The sequence below is a fragment of the Pelophylax lessonae genome, assembly GCF_965119305.1.
Source record: "Pelophylax lessonae genome assembly, chromosome: 3".
Lineage (NCBI taxonomy): Eukaryota > Metazoa > Chordata > Amphibia > Anura > Ranidae > Pelophylax > Pelophylax lessonae.
The window spans coordinates 581237036-581253752 of record NC_138770.1 but is presented as its reverse complement, the minus strand read 5'-3'; the positions used below and the strand labels follow the sequence as shown (position 1 = coordinate 581253752).

The window sequence follows — 16717 nt, the reverse complement described above, 5'->3', positions numbered from 1 at the left end:
TACACTATACAATTTTCTTGTTCAACTTTCCTTTAGATTTACCAAAACCATGTAATATAGGGTCAAACCTAAACACTTTCAATTTGTATGCAGTCAGGCAGGCCCTTGCACTACATAGTTTAAGGTAAATCTAAAGGAAATTGAATAAGAAAATTGTATAGTGTATGGCCAGCCTAAGAGTCTTTTAAAAGTAGCCATACTCCCCGCAGTTACTACCATTTGTGGCAGAGAATTCCAGTCTTGTAGCCCTTACTGTAAAGAACCCCCTCCGTAGCCTGAAGTTAAAACGCTTCTCCTCTAATCACATTGTATGGCCTCGTGTCCTCATGCATTCCTTGCGACTGAATAGTTTTTTTTCTATACTCTGATCACCGTTGAGGTATTTGTAAATTGCTATCATGTCCCCTCTCAGGCGTCTCTTCTCCAGGGAGAATAAATCAAGCACCTCCAAACGCTCTTCATAATTAAGGTCCTCTAATAAGTTTTGTTGCCCTTCTCTGCACTCTCTCCAGCTCCAACACATCCCTTCTGAGGACTGGGGACCAGAACTGGACAGAATACTCCAGATGTGGACGGACCAGTGATTTATAAAGTGGAAGGATTATAGTTTTGTCTCTGGAATACATCCCCTTCCTTATGCATGCTAATATTCTGCCGGCTTTGGCAGCCGCAGCTTGACATTGCATACTGTTGCTAAGTCTATCTTCTACTAAGACTCCCAGATCTAGCGTGCATTTTGCTTTTACGTTATTAGTCCCCAAGTGCAATACCTTGCATTTATCCACATTAAACCTCATTTGCCATGTAGTTGCCCACTCTTATTTGTTCCGGTCATTCTGCAAGATTTCTGCCTCCCGATGTGAAGTTAATGCCCTGCTCCATTTTGTGTCATCTGCAAAAACTGAGATCGAGCTACTGACCCTGTCCTCAACGCCATTTATGAATAAATTGAACAAAATTGGACCCAGAACTGAGCCTTGGGGGACCCCACTTACCACCTCAGACCAGTCCGAGTATGCATTATTTACTACCACCCTTTGGACATGCCCCTTTAACCAGTTCCGTATCCAAGAGCAAACCTTGTGGTTGATTCCTGCAGACCTTAATTTATAAATCAACCGTTTGTGGGGAACTGTATAAAACGCCTTAGCAAAATCCAGGTTAGCATTTTTCAGATCAACAGTATGTTCACGTGCGTTCATTTGTTCGCAATTGCGCGTATTTGCACGCATTAGGCGTAAATTACTGTCCAAAAATGCAGATTTTTTCTATTTTGTTCTTACTGAACAATGCACGGCGCTCAATTACGGGCCTGTGTGCATAGGCACATTACAATGAATGGGCTGTATTTTAGCTCAGAAAAAAAAAAAAAAAAAAGCTGTACTGAGCTTTTTTAAGCTGCAGTGTACAAGAGGCCTAAGAAATGCAATAAGAGTAAAGCCCTGTACACACGCACAGATTGTTGGCCGCCCGATCGGCCGTCTTTTGTCCAGTGTTGTTTGAAATGTGCTCTAGACTTGCACTGGACTTTTGTTGGCCAACAAAAACCAACTTCAGAAGTGATGTCATGTGATGGTTGACTTTCCCTGTGTTTTTTCTTCTCTGAGCATGCCCAGTCTTGCTCATCTGATTTTTGTTTGCCGAAATCTGTACTGACTGAGGAACAATCGGCCGTTCTGTTGTTGGCCAACAAAAATTTTATAGCATGCACATCAGATTTTTTTCGGCCGAAAAGTCGCAGTTGGTTGTCGGAAGCATCATACTAACAAGCCTACAATCGGCTGATCGGACGTTGGCCGACAATTTACGGCCAACAATCTGTGCGTGTGTACAGGGCTTAACGCATACGGAATGTGGAAAAATAAACCAAAACCCAATTTTATATTCTTATATCAGTCAATAGCAAAATGCACTCTTTACACTGGGTGGCCTGGGATTTCCAGGGAAATAATTCCTTGCAGAGTACAGTGAATATAAGAATGAGACCATGTTGGCTTATTGAGGTAAAATGCCCAGTTACTTAGCAGCTTAATTCCGGTCGTTGGGTTATTTGTGTCCTTGTCAGACAAGTTCTAACATGTAAGGACACAAGACCACATCAGCAAGCTGTACGGTCACTTAGCAATACTCTGCACTTGCTCTGCTATGATTACTAAACTATGAAACATATCAGCACATGGAACATTTGTTGCACAATTTTATTACCTAATCACAGGTCAGCTATAAATAGGATTTTAATGTCACATTGCTCAGCGGTGTTCTTTTATATACATATCAATATTTTTTTTTTTAGCTTAACTTTTTATGGTTGTCATAGGGCGGATTTGTGAAGTCCCGTTTGTGCTAACGTGTTTTGCACATTTTTTTTTTTACGCAACTTCAATAGGCTAACCTATGCGCGACAAAAGAAGCTCCCACACCTTTTCAGGCAGTAAGCTTCGCACATTTTCTAGATGGCTTTGGGGGTGCCATTAACAACTAATGGTGCCGCATGTTTTCCATGCATTCCCAGAACGCACAGGTGTGAATGGGTCCAACAGAATGGTGATTGGACCCACGCTTAGGAATAATTGTGTTTCCACAATAAGTGATCTATTTATAGTGAAATAAATAAATAAAATGGTGAAATAAATAAATGAAATAGTGAGCTGCTGCTGCTGATAGGGAGTAGTCCCTTAAAAACCCCCAACTCTTTTGTCTTGAACTGTTTTGTAACTGTATGGTCTCCCTATATTTAGTGAAATGCTGGGCAAACTGTAGGCACTATAAAAATCCTGTATAATAATAATAATAATAAAAGATAATTATGGTAGAGCAGAGAGATCCTGTGGAACCCAAATTTTATCAGTTCCACTTTAAGGCTGCATTCACATGTCAGCGTTTGGATCGCGGGCAGAACCGCCGCGGTTCCGCCCGCGATCCGGAGATTATTGCAAATCGCGGGACGCCTAGCGTTGCCCGTTGATTTGCAATAGCCCGCCAAACGCCGAGCGATGTTGCCGTGATTTCCGCCTGCCGAATCGCGGCAACATCGCGCAAACAAAATCGCAGGACGCAATACGCTCCAAAGAAGCTCTTGTACTTCTTTGGAGCGTATTGTGTCCCGCGATTTTGTTTGCGCAATGTTGCCGCGATTCGGCAGGCGGAAATCGCAGCAACATCGCTCGGCGTTTGGGGGGCTATTGCAAATCAACGGGCAACGCTAGGCGTCCCGCGATTTGCAATAAATCTCCGGATCGTGGGCGGAACCGTGGCGGTTCTGCCCGCGATCCATACGCTCACATGTGAACGGAGCCTAATCATACCTTCTCTTGCAGTAATTGTGTAGTAAATAAGTGTTTTGGTGTGACGCATGTCTGCAGTATTGGTAGGATTTGTTTTATGTACTGGCAGAAGGGAAAACACACAGTCCAGAAAAGATTCTTCCCCAAAATCTTTTGTCTAACATGTTGGGACCCAAGTTAAAAAACAAAAAAAACAAAAAAAAACAAACACACCCCCCACACATAGGAGATTTGGTGTCATGGCATCAGGACAGATTTCTATCATTTTTTTAGAGAGGGATCCAAGACCTACCTTGCATTGGAAATTTAGCCTGACCATAGATGGTGTGATAGTGAGCATTGCTTAATACTAGCATGCCATTTCTGTACAAGTGTGGTAATGAGCCTCTCTGATAGCAGGAGGTACTTTCACTCAGGGATATGTCATGCTGGAAAATCACTATATTGGGAAGAATCTAAAGCCCTGTACACACGGGCCGAATATCGGCCGGTTCAATAGAAACCAGTTGACATTCGGCCCATGTGTACCGCAGCCTGCCCATGGAACTGGGGAACTGGCTGAATTTCGATCCATGCATGGGAACTGTGGTTGAACTGAAGTCGTCAATCTACCAATTGCCTTCTGTATAACCGCCCTGTTGAAACATTTCTGCTCAATCCGCGCTGCAGGCTACAGCCTGCAATACTGATTAATGTATTCTGATGGTGGGGGAAGTCTCCCCACTGTCAGAATACAGTAACAGTAAATGTGTGGATGGGGAATGAGAGTCTGAACAGATTTAGGTTGGCCATATACCGGTACAAGTTTGTCAACACATTTGATAATGCCATAAGAGATTTGATAAACGTCATTCGAAAGTACTTCATTCTACTTGCTTTTAAAGCGGAGTTCCGGCCGCAGGGGTGAAATTTAGCTAAAAATACCCCCGGGACAGTCAGGGCTAGTACATTCCACAATGGATAGCCTCTGTACTGTCCCGGTGTAACGTTAAAAAACCATACCCCGTGGAGAAACCATACCGTCGTCACTTCCGGTCTGAAACAGCTGAGCAGCGCAGCAGTGCGCATGCTCAGAGCCCCGGATACGTAAATAAACATGAAAGAATTTGACAAGTGCGCATGCTCGGTGGGCATGAAATTCTCACGGCACTGTGTCTAATGTAATACTTGCGGCGGGTACATTAAAACACTTCGGCTGCAACATAAATCATCTCCTCTGCTATCGCTGTAACTTCCCTCATCTCCGGTAATAAATATAAAAGCGGTGGCGGGAGTATGAGATGTAAATGTGACGGCGATCGCGGCTCCGTGATCCGCTTTTATATTTATTACCGGAGATGAGGGCAGTGACAGGGCGAAGAGCGGAGATGATTTATGTTGCAGATAAGCTGTTTTAATGTAAGCCCCCGCAAGTTTAACTACCGTGAGAAATCCATACCCTCCGTAGCTGAACCGGAAGTGACGAGGGTATGGTTTTCTCACGGGTATGGTTTTTTCACGGAACACCGGGTCGCACTTACCTTTTAGAAGAAGAAGTACTTACCTTGAAAATTTCTTCTCCAGCGCTGCCATCTCGGATGTGGGCAGCTGAAGCCAGCACGTCCTCTTCTGCGTCCTCTTCTCCCAGAATGCGCTCGTCACTTCCGGTGCGGGCGCGTCATCCCTTCACAGCTTCTGGGCATGCCCAGAAGCTGTTTAGCAGGGAATGAGGCGCCCGCATCGGAAGTGACGATCGGGGCCGGTGCAGGCGCATTGATTCCTGAGAGCGATGACATTCAGCTCCCAGGAATCAATGAAAAGAGGAAGTGACGGCGCAGGCCGCGGCCGCAGAGGGAGGAAGTGGAAGAAAGGCGAGTATATTTTCTTCAATAACAAGGTAAGTAAACAAAACAAAAAAAAAATCGTAACTATCCATTTGTTTTTCAGGTGACCAAGAGCAAGCGGATGGCCCAAAATCGATTAGGTTGATTTTGTGGCCGGAACTCCGCTTTAACATTCAATCCAAATGGAAAGCACTCGAAAAATATTTCCGTCACTACAGTTGAAAATGAATATTGGTTTAGAGATAGTCCAACGAATGATCCGAGAGAATTTTCAAATAAAATTCTACTAGTGTAAGGCCAGCTTTAGATTGCCTATGTTATGGTAAAATAACCAGCTACTAAGCACATTTTTTACTTAAATGCTGAACTTCAACTTTTGTTACACTTTACATAGTTCGCTTGGGCCAAGCTGGCCTAAACAAACTTTGTACCTCACTAAAATGTGGCACCGCTGGATATGCTGTATAAACTGTATGCAGTACCGCACTACCGTGTTCCGGGTGCAAGTCGAGACTTCCTGTCTCATACCTGGAACACAATGGAGTCTGTCTGAGCTGCGCTCAGTCTTAAAAGAAAGCAATGTAGTCTAGCAATGCTTCTTCTGATTGGCTCAGTCAGAGATTGTGACATCAGCCCGTATCTCTGACTCAGCCAATCAGAGGAAGCTTTGTATTCATTGCTAGAATACATTTCTTTCTATGAATGGCTGAACGCCCCTCAAACAGACACTATTGTGTTCCTGGTATGAGACAGGAAGTCTCGGCTCGAACCCAGAACACAGTGCGGTATGCTGTATGTAGCCTCAGCTGCATACAGTTTATACAGCACATTCAGCGGCCTCACATGTTTGTATGTAGAGCGTAACAAAAGCTGGAGTTCAGCTTTAGACCCCTTTCACACAGGGAATCCGTTCAGATCTGCCTGTCAGTTTTTTTGGCGGATCTGAACAGATGACCTATGCATCTCTATGGGGCATCGGATGTCAGGGGAGACACGTCCGCTGACATCCCATCCATCAAAACCGGATGGAAACCCTATTTTCCATCCGTCTGGCGGATCGGATGAGAACAGACAGACAGTCCGTTCCCATCCGATTCCCCCATAGAGAAGAATGGGGACCTGACAGCTGTGTCTCCCCGCTGAGAAAACCGGAGTCCGCCTGACGGACTCCATGTGTAAAAGGGGTCTTAAACATACGAAGGAGATCAAACAACAGAAAAACATGAACAAGACTTCAAACATGGAAGGGAGGCTGAAGATGAGGTATAAAACATGTCTCCTTTCTACCACAAAGCACAAGCAGATCTTTGATTACACCAGCGCAGGGTCCCATGGTGCAATGCATCACACACCTACACCCTTCTTTCAGGTAAATGTTCTACAATGACAGCAAAAATAAATCACCAAGTCTTATCACCTCTGATCATTTCTGCAGTCAGTGTAATATGAGGACCAGAACTGCAAGCACAGACTGAAACTGAAAGACACCAGAGACTTTCTGTACTGATGTCAAATCAATGATACAAGATTGATATAATAAAAAAAAATTGGTACCAAGATATTTCTAACAAGCACCAATCAGATTTGAACTTGCCTCAGATGTTTGTGATTGGTGAAGCATAAAGCAGGAAGAGGGTGATACACAGCTTAGACTTCTGCAAGGTCAGTCCTACTGTCCTACCACCCTGTAAGGTGCATTGTGTAAGCTGCGGATGTGATGGATTACACAAAACTTCGCTGAAGTTGAGTGAACTCTATGATTTTAGAAGGTATTTTTTTTTCTCCCTCTCAGCAAAAAACAAATCACCAACTCCAGTGATGTCAACTTGCTTCCAGGTCCCGTGCCGAGCGGCTACATTCATACTTACTGAACACAGTAGGTCAGCTGCTTGGCGCGAGTGCCAGTCAGAGAATGCTTTGCCTTTTCTGAAAGAATGCAAAGTGTTCCCTGATTGGACGCGGTAGAGCAGTGATGTTGCACTCTACACCTCATTGAATCAGAAATTGAACCTTTACACCACTGATTTTTCTCTACAAAGAAGTGGTCTTTGGCACACAGGCTGAAGGAAAGGCAAGTATTTTCTTTCTTACAGGAATAACTTTTACTGACACTATGGCAACAGAGGCGCTTTAAACGTGCTAAAGGCCGAGATGATGGTACATAAATGTCTAAAGTATTAGTCTTCCCTTTAATGCATCAATATATATGATAAAAGAGCTAACCACAAATAATATACAGGGGCATCTCAAAATTAGAATATCAAAAAGTAAATTTAATTCAAAAAATGAAACTCATATTTTATATAGATTCGTAACACATAGTGATATCTTTCAAGCATTTCTTTCTTTTATTCTCAGAAAATTAGAATAATACATAAGATAAACAGAAAACATTTTTTATTTTTATTATAGAAATTTTGGCTTACTGAAAAGTATGTTCATTTACAGTATAGAATGCACTTGGAAGGGGCTCCTTTTGCATGAATTACTGCATCAATGCGGCGTGGCATGGAGGAGATCAGCCTGGGTTATGGAAGCCCAGATTTCTTTAATAGCAGCTTTCAGCTCCTCTGCATTGTTGGGTCTGGTGTCTCTCATCTTCCTCTTGACAATACCTCAGATTCTCTTTGGGGTTTAGGTCAGGCAGGTTTGCTGGCCAATCAAGCACAGTGATACCATGCTCATGAAACCAGGTATTGGTACTTTTGGCAGTGTGGGCAGGTGCCAAGTCCTACCGGAAAATTAAATCCTCATCTCCATGAAGCTAGTCAGCAGAGAGAAGCATGAAGTGCTCTAGAATTTCCTAGTAGAGGGCCGCGCAGACTTTGGACTTGATAAAACACAGTGGACCAACACTAGCAGATAACATGGCTCCGAAAATCATCATAGACTGTGGGAAATGTTGCATTTCATTTGGAAATGAAAGTCCCAGAGTCTGGAGGAAGAGTGGAGAGGTACAGAATCCAAGTTGCATGAGGTCCAGTGTGAAGTTTCCACAGTCAGTGATGATTTGGGGAGCCATGTCATCTGCTGGTTTTGGTCCACTGTGTTTTATCAAGTCCAAAGTCAATGCAGCCCTCTACCAGGAATTTCTAGAGCACTTCATTCTTCCATCTGCTGACCAGGTTTATAGAGATGCAGATTTAGTTTTCCAGCAGGACTTGGCACCTGCCCACACAATGATCATGGCATCACTGTGCTTGTTTGGCCAGGCAACTCGCCTGACCTAAACCCCCTAGAGAATCTGTGGGGTATTGTCAAGAGCAAGATGAGAGAGACACCAGACCCAACAATGCAGATGAGCTGAAAGCCGCTATCAAAGCAACCTGGGCTTCTATAACACCTCAGCAGTACCACAGGCTGATCACCTCCATGCAATGCCACATTGATGCAGTAATGCAAAAGGAGCCCTGACCAAGTATTGAGTGCACACTATACTGTACATGGACATGCTTTTCAGTAAGCCAACATTTCTGTATTACAGATCCACTTTTTATTGGTCTTATGTAATATTCTAATTTTCTGAGATACAGAAATTTGGAATTTCACCAGCTGTAAGCCATAATCAAAATTAAAAGAAAGAAATGCTTGAAATATCACACTGTGTGTAACGCATCTATATAGCATATACGAGTTTCACATTTTGAATTGAATTACTGAAATAAATTAACTTTTTGGTGACTTTCTAATTGTATAAGATGCACCTGTAGAACCCAGAAGTTCTGTACAGTACAATACATTTTAGCAAAACTGTGGAGACCAGAAAAATCAGTCTATACACGGACTACAAAGTACATCTGGATCTGTATATATGTAGAGAGAAAATAATAATTTGAAACCCTTCTTGCAAGATTTTGTTCTCAACAGTGTATTTAATTTACATTTGACTATTACAACAAGTCAATGTCAGCACAGAAGCAGCGCACATGCATCTCAACTGCAATCCAGTCATGCCTATATACACAGATGCTGAGATTTTGGGTTACATTCCACTGCCCTAAATTTTTACAAAACCTTTCACAAAAGGCTTCCTGCCTGGCCCTCCCAACTGCATACTTCCCTCAGCAGGACAGCTGCAGACCACTACTACAGTCTTAGAATCCAACCCCATACACGTAGAATACTTACATAATGCGTCTTTTATATTATACAAATATACATCTAAAGTACAGTACAAGGCAAAACCTTATTTTTAATTTTTGCCGAGAGAACACCTGTCAGTTTTTTTTTATTGCGGTCTGTGCCCCTCTAGGAAAAAATCTACCATCTCTATTTGTCCCGTTTACTGTTATCACTGAAAGTGAAAGAAAATTCCAAATTTTGGGTTGTCACTAGAACAGGAATAAAAGGGAAATCTCCCAATGGGGACAATAGTTCTGGTTACAATCAGGAATTCCCTTACTTTTTATCGATTTCTTCCTGTTGGGATGATGGGACAGGAGGTAAAGGGAAATATCCTAAAAGTGATTGTAAAGTCTCATTAAAAAAAATAAAAATAAACATGTTATACTTACCTGCTCTGTGCAGTTTTGCACACAGTGGCCTGGATCCCAGTGGCATCACTAAAGTTGGTGTCACCTGGTGCAGTAAAACATGATGTGTGGATGGAGCCGAGGTGGGATCAGGGGAATGGATGGAGCCGTGATGGGACCGGGGGAATGGATGGAGCCGCGATGGGATCTTTGATTTAAGGGGCATGGGGGTTAAAGGATATGTGCTAGAGGGTGCTTTGGGAGGGGAGAGGAATTGTGCTTTGGGGGGGGGGGTCAAACTTCAAATCAGCCCCCCTCCTTCTAGCACAAGTCCTGTCTAATCCAAAACAAAGCAACCCCCCCCCCCCAGCACATATCCTGTAACCCCTCCCTAAAAGCACTGCTGGTATCACAATTGGCCATGCCCCTCTTCCCTAACACCATGGCCCCACCATGTTTTCCTGTTATTACAGACCTCAGCCGTGTGCATGGTGTCCCTCCTGGCCTGGGTACATGAATGTCAGAGGCGAGGAGGATGCGGCTATAGTCCGGTCTGCAGAGAGTGCAGCCGACGTGGAGAGAAACTCCTGCAGCCGGGCAGCCTCTTCACGGTAAGGAAGAGGTTATACTGGGATCATGGTTTACAGCCAGCGATTCTCTTTCAGATAAAAGTATTCCGAGTGGCTGGGCAGCCACTGAAATACTTTACGGGTGGCAGAAAAAGGGGTCCCAACCCCCTCCCACCGCCGTCATCACCGGCTCTCCTGAGCGATTGGGAAGCCCGGCAATGATGCAGCCTGCGGGATCCACGTCCGGCCTCACAGTGAGAGGAAATGAAGCTGTCCCTTCCACTGTATGAAGTCAGAACCGGTGAGCGTTGACTATTTAGTCACTTCCGGTTCTCGTGCTTTTACTGGACGCATAGTGGCCAATCAGACTTATCTGTGTGTTTGGTTGCATTAGAGCCCAAAGAAGAGTTGGGGGGGTAGTCATTGCTATTGCCATCAAATGGGATGTTTACATTCTGTTTGAAAGCAACAAGAATCAATTTTTTTATCTTGAAAACACTGTAAAAATAAAATGTCACCCTGTGCTCACACGCAGTGGCGAACGCACATGTTGGTCCCACACACATACAGTGGGTACGGAAAGTATTCAGACCCCCTTAAATTTTTCACTCTTTGTTAGATTGCAGCCATTTGCTAAAATAATTTAAGTTCATTCTTCTTCCTCATGAATGTACACATAGCACCCCATACTGACAGAAAAACACAGAATTGTTGACATTGTTGCAGATTTATTAAAAAAGAAAAACTGAAATATCACATGGTCCTAAGTATTCAGACCCTTTGCTCAGTATTTAGTAGAAGCCCCCTTTTGATCTAATACAGCCAGGAGTCTTTTTGGGAAAGATGCAACAAGTCTTTCACACCTGGATTTGGGGATCCTCTGCCATTCCTCCTTGCAGATCCTCTCCGGTTCTGTCAGGTTGGATGGTAAACGTTGGTGGACAGCCATTTTTAGGTCTCTCCAGAGATGCTCAATTGGGTTTAAGTCAGGGCTCTGGCTGGGCCATTCAAGAACAGTCACGGAGTTGTTGTGAAGCCACTCCTTCGTTATTTTAGCTGTGTGCTTAGGGTCATTGTCTTGTTGGAAGGTAAACCTTCGGCCCAGTCTGAGGTCCAGAGCACTCTGGAGAAGGTTTTTGTCCAGGATATCCCTGTACTTGGCCGCATTCATCTTTCCCTCGATTGCAACCAGTCGTCCTGTCCCTGAAGCTGAAAAACACCCCCACAGCATGATGCTGCCACCACCATGCTTCACTGTTGGGACTGTATTGGACAGGTGATGAGCAGTGCCTGGTTTTCTCCACACATACCGCTTAGAATTAAGGCCAAAAAGTTCTATTTTGGTCTCATCAGACCAGAGAATCTTATTTCTCACCATCTTGGAGTCCTTCAGGTGTTTTTTAGCAAACTCCATGCGGGCTTTCATGTGTCTTACACTGAGGAGAGGCTTCCGTCGGGCCACTCTGCCATAAAGCCCCGACTGGTGGAGGGCTGCAGTGATGCTTGACTTTCTACAACTTTCTCCCATCTCCTGACTGCATCTCTGGAGCTCAGCCACAGTGATCTTTGGGTTCTTCTTTACCTCTCTCACCAAGGCTCTTCTCCCCCGATAGCTCAGTTTGGCCGTACGGCCAGCTCTAGGAAGGGTTCTGGTCGTCCCAAACGTCTTCCATTTGAGGATTATGGAGGCCACTGTGCTCTTAGGAACCTTAATTGCAGCAGAAATCTTTTTGTAACCTTGGCCAGATCTGTGCCTTGCCACAATTCTGTCTCTGAGCTCTTCAGGCAGTTCCTTTGACCTCATGATTCTCATTTGCTCTGACATGCATTGTGATCTGGAAGGTCTTATATAGACAGGTGTGTGGCTTTCCTAATCAAGTCCAATCAGTATAATCAAACACAGCTGGACTCAAATGAAGGTGTAGAACCATCTCAAGGATGATCAGAAGAAATGGAAAGCACCTGAGTTAAATATATGAGTGTCACAGCAAAGGGTCTGAATACTTAGGACCATGTGATATTTCAGTTTTTCTTTTTTAATAAATCTGCAACAATGTCAACAATTCTGTGTTTTTCTGTCAGTATGGGGTGCTATGTGTACATTCATGAGGAAGAAGAATGAACTTAAATGATTTTAGCAAATGGCTGCAATATAACAAAGAGTGAAAAATTTAAGGGGGTCTGAATACTTTCCGTACCCACTGATTGCACCACACATGAGGTGTCACCGCGATCATCAGAGTGGGAGCAATAAATCTAGCACCGGATCTCCTGGGTACATCTAAACAACTAACCTGCAAAGACTTTTAAATCATCACCTATGGATAATTTAAAGAACCATAGTTTGTTGCCATTCCACGAGCATGCTCAATTTTAGAGCATGACATGTTAGGCATCTTATTTGCTCGGCATATCTTTTACACTATGCACAAAAGTTGGGCTAACTTTAAAGTTTTGTTTTTTCTTTAAAGCGGAGTTCTGGCCACATACAATTTTTTTTTTTAATAAAAATACCCCCCTAATCCTAAGTTAACCCCTATTACCCGAACACTAACCCCACATTACAGGTCATTACAGTTATTTAATAAAGACACTTACCTTTAAAATTGATTGCAGAGCGTGGCCATCTCCGGCGTGGGCATCTGAAGCCGTGGTGTCCCCCGCTGTGTCCTTCTTCCGGGTTCCTGGCTACCCAGAATGCCAATCGCAATCTCGTGCATGTGCTGTAGTTTGCAATCGGCAATCAGAGTAGCGGCTGGGGCCGTTCCCATTGCATCCTGGGATTCATGATACTCATCTCCCAGGATGCAATGCAAAGGAGGAAGTGACGTCGGGGCCGCGGCCGCACAAGGAGGAAGAGGAAGGAAGGGAAGTTTATTTTCATTAAAAACAAGGCGGTGGGAAAAAAAAAATATTAACTATCCAATTCTTTTTCAGGTTTTTTTTTTTAACTGATGCTGCAAAAAATTTTAGGGTGGAACTCCGCTTTAAATTCATGAAAGTGTATTTTTTTAGGGATCGACCGATTATCGGCAAAGCCAATATATAGAGGGCCGATATTGACTTTTGCCGATATATCTGTATCTGCCCCGGAACTGGCCGATATTCCAAATATTGCTCATTTGAGGGTAAAATGATGTCTAATAGCATACTTCCGTTTACAAATGTTATTGAATATGCCACTCAGATATGTACAAATTAAAGATATAAACAATGAAGTGATGTAATGGCATCACTACCGGGTACTCAGTGCCAGATTTAAAAAAATGAGAGCATTCAAAACAGCCAAACTTGGTGTTTTGAATGCTTTTAAGTGTAGAGGAGGGGTTTGGGCTCTTTTAGTCCCCCAGATCCCTTCACAAGAATACCTGTCAAGTGATAAAAATAAAATAAAAAAACATTTCTTGTAAATGTACGAAAATATCAGCCAATATTGGCTGATACCGATATGCAATGGCCAAAATATCGGTATCGGCAACGAAAAACCGATATTGGCCGATCACTAGTATTTTTTCCCCAAAAATTGCGTTTGAAAGACCGATGCACAAATACAGTGTGACATAAAATATATTCTCTAGGGCCTCTGCTTAAAAAAAATATGTTATAAATGTTGGGGGTTCTAAATAAGCTTCTAGTAAAAAAAAAAAAAGTAGATTTTTACATGTATGCGAGAAGTGTCAGAATTGGCCCCAGTGTTGAGGTTGTTAACCGGTTGCCGACCACCACAAGTACATATAGCCCCGGTTCACACTAGGGCGACCTGTGAGGCGACCTGGTCACCTCACAGGTCGCCTCCCATAGGGAAGCTGCGGACCCGTTCTAATAGGAGCGACACAAGTCGCTCCGACTTAGAAAAAGGGTCTGGAGCTTCTTTGGGGCGACCAGGAGGCGACCGCCATAGACTTCAATGTTATGAAGTCCGTGGCGGCCGCTCCGAGGTCGCGGCGCGCTGCTCGAAGTAGCGGCGCCTGCATGTGAACGGGGGCATACTGCGGCGGTCAGCTCCGGCCAGGCATAGAAACATAAACATAGAATGTGTCGGCAGATAAGAACCATTTGGCCCATCTAGTCTGCCCAATATATCTGAATCCTATGAATAGTCCCTGGCCCTATCTTATATGAAGGATAGCCTTATGCCTATCCTATGCATGCTTAATCTCCTTCACTGTATTTACAGCTACCACTTCTGCAGGAAGGTTATTCCATGCATCCACTACTCTCTCAGTAAAGTAATACTTCCTCATATTACTTTTAAACCTTTGCCCCTCTAATTTAAAACTGTGTCCTCTTGTGGTAGTTTTGGGTATGGGTACATCACTAGCCTGTCACTAGCTTGTGAGCCAATAGCGGGCGAGCGCGCGCCCGCCCCTGGCTTGCTCCCTAACAAGTCAGTGCGTGTGACCGGCGGACCCGATGTCCGCCGGTCACTTGCGATCGTTCGCCGTGAAGGGAGAAAGGCAGGCGGCTAATGTAAACAAAGCCGCCTGTCATTCTCCCCTGTGTAAAAATGGAGGAGATCACACGGTTCTACTATGTAGGACCGTTGATCTCTGTTTTTACACCAGTAGCCATGTCCAATCACAGTTAGAAACACGCCCCTAGGGACACACTTAACCCCTCCTCCCCCAATAAAGTTAACCCCTTCCCTGCCAGTGTCATTTTTACAGTAACAGTGCATATGTATAGCACTGATTACTGTAGTAATGTCACTGGTACCCCCAAAAGTGTCAAAAATGTCAGTCAAGGGTCCGATCTGTCCGCCGCAATGTCGCAGTCCCGCAAAAAAAAAAAAAAAAAAAAAAAAAAAAAAAAAAAAAAAAAATCACAGATTGCCGCCATTACTCGTTAAAAAAAAAAAAAAACAACAAAAATGACAAAAATCTTTCCCTTAGTTAGTATAACTTAGTAATAACTTTTGCGCAAACCAATCAAAATACGCTTATTGTGATTTTTTTTACCAAACATATGTAGCAGAAAACAAATCGGCCAAAAATGTTAAAAAAATTTTGATTTTTACATTTTTTTGGGGGGAATTTCATATAAAAAATGTGAAAACTATTGTTATTTTTGCAAGATTGACGCTCTTTTTTTTATTATAGCGCACAGGTGATCAAATACCACCAAAAGAAAGCTCTATCTTCAAGGGCTTAAGTGGTTAAAAACCAAACCGCCATAACCGCGATTCAGTGACTACGAAATCTGCGTGTTTTCTAGATACATTTGGGGTGCCATTAGCAATGAATGGTACTCGTGTGCGTCTAAAGCAGGCAGCACGTTTCCTGCATCGCAAATAGTGTGAACAGCGCATTCTCCTGCGATAAACGCATACTTTCTGCATCGCAAATAGTGTGAACAGGCCCATACAGAGATTGTCCAATCAGGTTGTATAGTGTAGGGAGGTCGGTGTATATACAAGCAGATCCCATAGGCACTGTAATGACGGGCAGCCTGTGTTTTCTATCATTAGAAATGTCTCTCACCATAAACATTCATAGACAACACATAACAGTGACAGGAGGAGCCCAGTAATGCGCATACATTTCTCTCACACATAACAGAGACCGCCCAGAATAACACATACAGAGTCCCGGGCCAGCGCTCACCTCACACATTACCTTCCCCCGGCTCAGCCCGGTGATAGTGAGCAAAGCTTCGAGCTCACATACATCACAACCAGCACCTCTTCCTGCGTCCCCTCCGCGACATTCTGCCCGGACACGCCCTCTATTGAAGAGCCTGGCCAATCACAAGATGGCGGCTCAGGCTCCACAACGATTCCTTCAAAGGGTGCGGCTTGCTTAGATCCTACCCATCAAGCATAGCATGCAGATGTTAGGGGCGTGACTGATACCCAACCTATCACAGGCTGCCCGGCTGAATGTTCACTCATTTCTGTCCTTATATCGCACGGTTGTCGTCTGTCCTGTATTGCGCCCCCTGCTTGTCACCACCACAACCCGCTACAGTGACAGACCACTCCCCCTCCGTCCCTGTCATCAGGTACTTCCTGAGCCTTTTCCTAAGGACTACATTTCCCAGGAGGCATCGCTGTCCGGGAGAACAGGAAGTGAGCACCTCTCTCAGGATGGCTCTCCTTATTGATGCAGCTAGGCTAGTTGTTTTGGCTCTTCTAGGCTGGATGTGTGTGGAAACACTACAAATAAACTTCTCTAATTTCCTCTCTTTTGAATATGAATTATACCTCCTCACCCCATTTCAGTAACGTGGGAAGTTTATACGCTTAGTGTCAAAAGTTTTGGGAATCTTTGTGCCTGCCTTTACACGCACGTTAACTTTAAAGCAGAGCTCCACCCAAAAGGGGAAGATTTGCTTTAAACACCCCTCCCCCCTAAATATGCCACATTTGTCATGTCATTTCGGAAGGAGCGCGGGGGGGTACTTAGTTTTGACAGGTACCTGCTCCCTAAGCGACTCAGGCAGAAGTCCTGATCTCCCCCTCCCTCCTTGCAATCCTCTGGTACACGCCACAGCTCCAAGGGTTGGTATGAGTTTATCCCATGTCATTGCGCCAAATTTCCTACTATTTGTATAGAAATTGGACATTTTCT

General features: G+C 44.0%; 1 protein-coding gene across 1 annotated transcript in view; it reads right to left on the bottom strand.

The window, feature by feature from the left end:
• The window catches only part of CEP68 (centrosomal protein 68), a 58151-nt gene extending 42227 nt beyond the window's left edge, over positions 1-15924 (bottom strand). Inside the window, exon 1 of the mRNA XM_082252611.1 lies at positions 15752-15924. The gene's annotated coding sequence lies outside the window, so the exon portion shown is untranslated. The remainder of the gene's footprint in view (positions 1-15751) is intronic.
• Positions 15925-16717: the final 793 nt, after the last annotated feature.